An 8,878-nucleotide genomic window follows, 5' to 3' on the forward strand; every position below is an offset into this window, starting at 1 on the left:
TTATAGATTTCGCGGCACGAAGAAAAGGGATGCTTATACTAAGCGAATAACAGGATTTCTATAGTCGGACATTTTGCTAAAGGCTTATATACTACGTTACGATATCCTATTATTATAGGCAGCGCGGTAGGTTAAGTGGCTTAATAATTATAGTTATTATTCGTGGATATATAATAGCTCTTATATTTAATCCACGTATTCGTTATTTTTCTTCATTTTTAAAAAGTCCCTTCGTATATAAAGGAATAGTATATCCGATCGTGATAAAGAGTCTTATTCCGATCGTGTAGTTCTTCCCGGTCTAGAATAAAGAGCTAAGCTCTTAGCACGGCTCTTAGCGACCGTATTAGGAAGAGTACACAGCTTTAAACCGTGGTATCAGTACGAACGGTTCGAATCGATTAGCTATCTTCGGGAGATAAAGAGATTATATACGCTCGGAGATAAGGATCTACGATCAGGGGAGGATAAAGGGATAGCCTAACAAGGCAGGTACGAGTCGCTCTAGAATTTTATATAGCCTAAAAAGGCGGGAGTCTTTTTAGTATTTCGAGGAGAATAAAAGTGTAGAAAAGTGTAGATTTCCTTCTTTACTAACCCGGGCTTATAATCTTTTAATATATTAGGCTACGAGTAGTAGGCTATACGCGTGGAAGAGAGGAAAATCAAGTAAAAGCTAGTAAATTCGTAGATCCGTAGGATTACTGCTTATTACGCAAGCGTGGTTTAAGATTATAAAGAGCTGAATTTTAGGATTTCTTCCTGGATCCGGGACTACTAAAAGACCCTGAAAGATTTAGTGGCGACTGTCACGTAAACAGCCTACGCGACGGTTATCACGCCACGTTATTGGCTTAAGTAATAACCAAGATATCGTATTTATAATACCTAGTGTATTAATTATATATATCTCATAAGCCAAGTATATATACACGTATAATAGGTATAGTGTTATACCATAGGTTAAGCTGGTTATAAAGGAGACGTCTGATTGTATAGCTATAACCATATACTATTTATTTTACCTTAGAAGTTATACTTATTATCATTATAGTTATTACTTATTATATGTATAATATCAACACCCCCCCCCTATAAGCTAACTCTTATATAGTAAGTGGAGCTTAGTCAGGTTATAGTTATGTTATAGAGCAGTAATTCTGGTCTATCTAAGACTAGAATATATACAGGAATACATTAGAAAAGCCCTCTTCTTTTTAATTCAAGGGAAAATCTTAAAAACCCTTATTATTTTGGAGTATATAGTTATTGAAAGCAAAGTTCAGAAGACCTTTGATATCCAGGAAAGCCCGAAAGCAAAAAACCTATTTATACCCCCTTATAAAGAACTAAAAACAGTAAGTATTAAAGCCTTGTATATCAAGTCTTTAATATTATTATAAAGTGCAAAATATACTCGGGCGGCGTATCGTCTTTGTAAGCTAGGTTTATATAACTACAAAGAGTATTATAAGTCTCTTTTACTAAACTTTTAGTCATTATATCAGCTATATTAAATTTTATATTAATATATACTATCTTTATAATATAATTATATAGCTGTTACCTATAGTAGTGATACTGCCTGTGAATATGCTTTACCCGTTTATAAAATTCAGGGTTTTCGGCTAGCTTCTATACACTCTTACTATCTATTAAGATAGTAGGAATTTCGAGAGATTTACTATTATTATTATTATTATTATTATTATTATTATTATTATTATTATTATTATTATTATTATTATTATTATCATTATTATTATTATTAAATAAGGTCGATTAAGTAAATAAACGTGAGATTCGGGACCACCGCCGCGTAACACGAGTAAAACTAATAAAACTAATTAAACAAGGAATCTAACTCCCTCCTTTACACCGTGATAGCACCGAGTAGAAGCCGTGACGTAGGCGCGGGGGCAGATATGATAAAAGGGGTAGTAGCGACCGGTCTATTACCTGAAATTCTTTTAAATCGCCCTTACTAATAGCGATAACTACTCGACTCTTACTACCCGAATTAGGGTAAACCCGTAAATAACTAAACCGAGTCCGATATAGGAGCGCCGCGGGCTCCTAGAATAAAACTCTAATTAGTTAAGGCCTTAATCTAAAGTCTACTACCTAATAAGAATATAATCGATTAGGTCGTGGAGCTAATAAAGGAGCTTATTAAACTATACTGCCTTAATAGCTAGAGTCCTATAATAATACCGATTATATACCTTTATACTACTTTAAGAAATATAATTAAGGAGGAACTCCGAAAAGAAATAAAGCCGACCTAGGCTATAATAGCCATAACGCTACCCGCTATAGCACCCCCCCGGGACTTAGCCCCCCTTAAAGTAATCCTAGCTAGATACTATAAAAAACTAATTATTAAATATAGAGATTAGCTAGACCCGGCTTTTTAAGCCCGGTCGCTAAAAGAGATTATTTAAGTAATAAATATAGCTATTAGCTATATCGATACTATAACGGTATAAGGACTGCTTAGCGGCGATATATATCTAACTTTTACTAAAAGGGTATAATAATAGTTTGCCTTTACTAACTATTAGGTCAAGTAAGCCTTTAGCGCTAAAGCTAGAATAGCTACCCGAACCTACTTAGTCCTAATAAAAGCTATCCCTTACTTAATCCTAAACCTACTTTCCGAAAATAAGCTTTTATAATCCATATATATTATTAATCCTAATATAAAAATATACTAAAAAAGAACCCGGCTCCTTAGATATAGTACTAGTAAGGTAGCGATACTATTTATTAAGGCTACCTTACTAGAAGGTATAGAGAGCCTTATATAGAATAACCTCCTTTTTAAAGGAGGTAGCTATCTATATAAGCCTTATAACCTAGATATAAGCCTTTTACGGTGCTTTAACTACTTATAGTTTGGGTATAGAGCCGCTTAGTGCTTAGAGGTAGAGAGGCGGTGCCGTTATTACGCTAAACCCGAGTCTACTTATCAAAATAGGTTTATGAACTATCTAGCGTTAGCCCTAAAAGACGCCTAGAGGTACGCCGCCTATAATAGGACCTATAAAGCCTTTAATAATACGTACTAACTTAGGAAATGAGAAGTTGTGAGAGCCCGGGAAGTATATAAGTACCGGGTAAAAGAATTCGATATTATAACATAAACTAAAGCGGCGTACCTATAATCCCGACCGCCCTAACCCTTACCCTTACCCTCCCTTACCCTATTATAGGCCGCCCCTACTCGCCGCGGCCCTGGCTATTTACTAAAGAGACCCCGCGAGTATCCCTTAGCGTCTAGACCCTTAGAACCTTTCCTAGTCCCCCGCGGGACCGCCTTAACTCCGATATAAGATACCTAAGGGGCTATATAAACCGAATGAACTCTGAACCCCTTCCCCGCTAACTAATAAAACTCTGTGTTTTAATATAGAATATAGGAGCTAAATAGGCCTAAGCGGAGCTTCTGTTATAAGCTTATACCGAGTATAACATAATAGCGATCTAAGAGCTACGGCTAAACCCCATTATAAAGGGCCCTAAAGCCCTAAGTAAGGCCCTATATCTCTTAATCTAAGGAGGCGGTAAAGCCTTACTTTATATCTATAAACGATCCCCCCTTAGTATATAGATATAACGGGCTTACCGGGACTCCTATACGGTTACCTTTAGAGTAAGAGACTAGGCTATTATAATCTAGTTAATTTACTTTAAGAATTACTAATCTGCCTTTATCCCATAGTATACCCCCTTAACTATTAACTTTATAGGAACCCCCCCTAGGGCCGCCACGTCCTCCTTAAGGACTTTAATCTTTATTATCCCCTTTATGCTAATTACCCTAGATTCTATCCTAGGTCTAGCACCCTTTTAGATCTAACCCTTTATTAGAACCTTAACCTTATTACCCTTCCCGGGATAACCACCTAGTATAGGCTAGGTAAACGGCTAAGTATTATCAACTTTATTTAAGCGTTCTAAGGGCTCTGCTATAGCTATAACGGTATAGATAGCGAGGTTATTGGATTAGACTACCCCTCCTAAACTATAACTATTTACTTTAATATAAACCGCCTTACTAATATAGCCCTATAACGGCCCCTTAACCGCCTATACTAGGTCTAAAAGGAATTCATGCCATCCCTCGCCTTTTAGGTAACCCCCGGGATCCTAATATAACTAGGCCCCTTAATAACGCCCCTTAATATAGATAATGCCCTTAACCGTTTAACTAAGGACCTTACTAATATTACCGACTAGGTAGCCCCGCGATACTAAACCGGTCCCCCTAGCCGCCCATCCTACCTATAATAGACCGATAAGTCAGTAACCCTAACCTAGGAAGCCCGTAGGCTATATACGTAATATATATTAAGGAAATCAGGGAATAAGTAGGAAGAGTATAGGTAAGCCGAGCTCCGCTATAATAAAGCTATTATAGTAATAAAGAGGTATTATTAGCGCTACCTCCTTTACTTAACCTAAACGAATAACGGATTTTTTTAAAGGCTTTAGATATAGGCCCGAATTAAAGGATACTAACTGCCTAAGCCCTTTATAATACCGTTATTATACTAAGATTAGGGCGACCCGGCGACCTTTTATAGCGAGAAAGTAGATATCCTATACGCTAAGTTTTTCCCCCCTCCTAGAGACTCGGATCCTAGACCCCTAGGGCGGGAATACCCCCTCGGCTAGGATATAGACCGAAGCATTACCGCCGCGGATATCTAGGGCCGCCTATGCTAAACTTACCGTGGGCCGCGCCCGGCCCGGATAGCTACCTAGTAGGCCTCCTAAAGGCTTATAGCCTAGTCCTATACTAGGTCCTAGCCACGATTCTCTTAGCCTGCTTATCCTTAAGCCACTTCCCGTGATATTACCGTACCGCTACTATTATAATTATCTAAAAGGAGGGCCGTTTATAGAGCGACTATAAGATAGCTAAAGGCTAAAGGCCGATATCCCTCCCTAACACGATAAGGAATCTATTTAAAGAACTTATAACGGACCGCTTTATAGCTATAGTAGAAGAATATCGCCTTCTCCCCAAGGGCTAGATAGGGAATAGGCCAGGGTATAGTATAAAGACGGCTATATAGTAAGCGATAAAAGCCATTAAGGCCGCCTAGGCCCTAGGCGGTACCCCCGCGATACTTTAGCTAGATATACGCGGGGCCTTTAATATTATCCCCTATACTAGACTCTTTAAGTCCTTTAAATATAAAGGATTCCTAGACTAGGCTGTTTAGCTAACTAGTAGTTTCTTTTAAGACCGAATAATCCACCTCCTTTTTAATAGCTAGGCGGTAGCCCTATAGCGCCTCCGCGCTAGCGTCTAGTAGGGATCTTCGGTTTTACTAATTCCTTTTATCCTATATAACTTTACCCTATATAAAGAACTCGAACGCGTTATAAAAACCATTATTATTGGCTTTACCGATAATACGAATATTATTGCTTTTAGCTATATAAAGCCCTAGACGCGGCACTAGCTTCCCTCCGCTTAGCGAATACATAAGATATAGTCCCTTATAAGCGGCCTTTAATTTAAACCCTTAAAATACGTGTTTATCCCCTTCTTAAAATCTTATTCCCCGTCCCCGACGCCTATCCACTTTAATACTATACCGGTCCCGCCCTTAATAAAGACTAAGTTCTTTAGACTATAGCTAGACCGGAAGATAAATTTCTTATAGTATAAAAAAAGGTTTAGAGTAAAATAGGGATATAAAACTATACCCTAACCCGACTCGCCGCGGTAGCCTAGAGCTATAGCTTCGCTAATACCCGACGGTTTTATATCGCCGTAATCTGCTTAGCTATCTCCAACTACGCCTTTACCGTCTATAGAATCACTAATAAGCCTTACTATAGTCTCACCGCGGCTCTTTATACGGCTCAGAATAAATGCCTTAGAACGATTACGGGGGCCTATAAAGCAGCTCCGATTCGGATCCTAGAGAAAGAGACGTATATCCCTCCCCTTAATCTATACCTTACCCGCCTTATAACTAAAAGAGCCCTAGACTATTAGGGAGCCGGAACTAAGGGATTTATCCTAGCCGGCGCCTAAGCCATAATAAGAGTATTTATAGTATTAAGGCGTTATTACCTTACTTAGCGGGCACTCGCCTACTCTAGATATCCTTTATAGCCTAAGACTAAGTAAATAATCGGACCCTAGATACCGCCCTCCGCGAAGAATAAAAGAAAAAGTAAAGAGGTAGCGGGACTATAGGAGATCCGATTTATACTATAACGGTACTAGACCGAGGCCCCTAGAAGAAAGACTTATAGAGATATAGAGGTCTCTTAAAGCTATAAAGTTCTATTCCTACCTAGATCCGCACTAAGAAGCTAGGTCTTAGGGCCTTCCTCTTTAAAGTAAGGGTCCCGGGCGTCGCCCCGCTATAATACCCTTATAGAGACGGGGGATAGAAACGGCGGAGTATATTACTTTATAGTGCTAAGAAACCACCCTAAAGATATAGAGGGACCTTTATAACTCCGTAAAAAGACCGCTTTTAACTAAAGGAGACCTCTTTAACGCCCTAGAATACCTAAAAGAAACTGAAGTAATTACAAAATAGTTTCTATACCTTAGCCGCCTAAATAACTTCTGCCTTACCCTAGAAATTATAAGAAACTATATACCGGGGGCCCTATAATAAGCCGGCTTAAGTATAAAAACTATAGAATAAAGATAGCACCTAACCTTAATTTCGTATTTTATTATATGACCCTATAAGCTAGGGCCTTAGCGGCACTAACGGGGTATAACTATAATAGTATTAACCCGCTTTCTTAGCCTTTATTTTATCGCCCTCCGCCCTATTACTGCTGTTAGAAGCGCTATCGCTATCTACTAGTACTATACCCAGAAAATCAATATATCTATATACGGTATAGTACGATATACGAAACCTCCTGTAAGTCAAAGACTTCCTAAGTCCCCTAGGGACCTCCGGAGTCCCCCAGGGACTTCCCGAGCCCTCCCGAGTCCCCTAAGGACTTCCTGAGTCCTCCAGGGTCCTCCTAAGTCCCCCAGGGACTTCCTGAGTCCTCCAGGGTCGTCCCGAGTCCCCCAGGGACTTCCTAAGCCCTCCAGGGTCCTCCCGAGTCCCCTAGGGACTTCCTGAGTCCTTTAGGGTCCTCCCGAGTCCCCCGGGACCCTAGGTGGACCCACGGATCCTCAGGTAGGCTTACGGACCTCCAGGTAGGCCCACGGACCTTTAGGTGGACCCATAGACCTTCAGGTGGACCCACAGACCTTCAGGACCTTCGGAGTAACCCAGGGACCTTCAGGACCTTCGGAGAAACCCACGGACCCTCACCTATACTTCGAGGGTCTGGATACTAACTCAGTAGCTTAAATAAGCCGTAGGAAACGGTTATATATACCAGGCTACCCGCCTCCCTCTTCCTTTCCTTTTTCTCTCTCTCTCTGTATCTTACTTCTATAGTCTTCACAGTCTTCCATAATTCAAACTGCCTCTTTTCCTCTAGATCTTCCTCTTCCGTTCCATCTCTTCGTGACCGTTATAAACTATCGGTATTATATTCGCGTCCCTATCATATTATATTAGCTTTATTATACCGTTAAAGGACTATAACGACACTTATAGCCACTATTAATAGGATAGCGATTATACCCTCTAGCCGGTTTAAGCGACGTTCTAGACTAGCCAGGGTAGTATTACCGCGGCGGCGGCTACCAGGGCGAGCACGCCTAGCGGCGCGCTGAAAGGAAGCTATTACCGCTATAAGTTAACCTCGGGCCTGCCCTAAGTTAGCGCGGTATAGCTTCGGTACCTCTATGGGCACGACTTATAACCACTCCTTTATTACCTCCGTTAACCGCCTCTATAAACTCTTAATAGTATTCTAAAACACGCTACTATTACCTTATGGCCGTGGCCGGATCCTGCTCTAAATTATTAAAACCCCGTTACTCCGTTTCGGTACCCCTAGGATACCACTATAAAACCGACTTATATCCTTTTAAGGCCGACGGCTATTAGCATATTAATAGCACGCCGCACCCTTCCCGGTAATATTAGCGTAAAGCTTTATATCTTCGGGCTTATCGCCCCCGAGGCGCTTAGTGTATTTAAGATAACTAATTAAAGTTAGTAGCGGTAGCCCAATATTATTACCCTAGCGCCCTAAGGGCACCCCCTAGGAATACCTATAATAGGACTTAAACGGCGCCCGCCTCGTAATAACGAGTATTCTTTTTCTTCTTAGAATTCTTTTTAGGCAGTATCTTAAGAAGCAGCTAGTACCGAACACGGACCTCATACTCGCCCTCTACGGCGCCCCCTCTACTTATATTAACGGAATAGAGTTATTAGTTATTCTTAATTACTTCTTTTAACTAACTATAACCTATCTTATTAGCCCGCCTTAAAGCCACCGGCCTCCTGCCCACGCTATTACGTATAAAAAAGCCATAGCGGAAAAGACCCTATCTAGTACTACGACTAAACGCCAATCGTTAGTAACTACGGTATAGAACCGGCGGAGGAGGCGGGATTAGAGGGGCGGCTTACCCGAAAAACTTATGAAAACCTGAATTAAGGGTTATAAAAGGAAAAATAAATAAAAGGGCGGAGGCCTTTAAAAATTTTAATTAACCTAGCTATTATTATAGAAGGCTACCGAATACAGCAGGCATATATAATAAAGGCAGGTACTCCTACTAAACCCCCGCCTAAGGGAACGCGTAAATAAAACCGGCCACCCCGGTATAAGGAGGAATCCGGGAGCGCGGAACTGCTACGGTCCTTTTTCGGCCCCCTATATAGGGTGCCGCCCCCTAGGCCAACTCGAAACCCCTAGGGTACTACCTTCCCGTTAACTACTAGACTAGAGGTAAGATCTAGATACGTAT

This window comes from Sodiomyces alcalophilus (assembly GCF_042370955.1).
Source record: "Sodiomyces alcalophilus JCM 7366 unplaced genomic scaffold ACRALscaffold_5, whole genome shotgun sequence".
NCBI lineage: Eukaryota > Fungi > Ascomycota > Sordariomycetes > Glomerellales > Plectosphaerellaceae > Sodiomyces > Sodiomyces alcalophilus.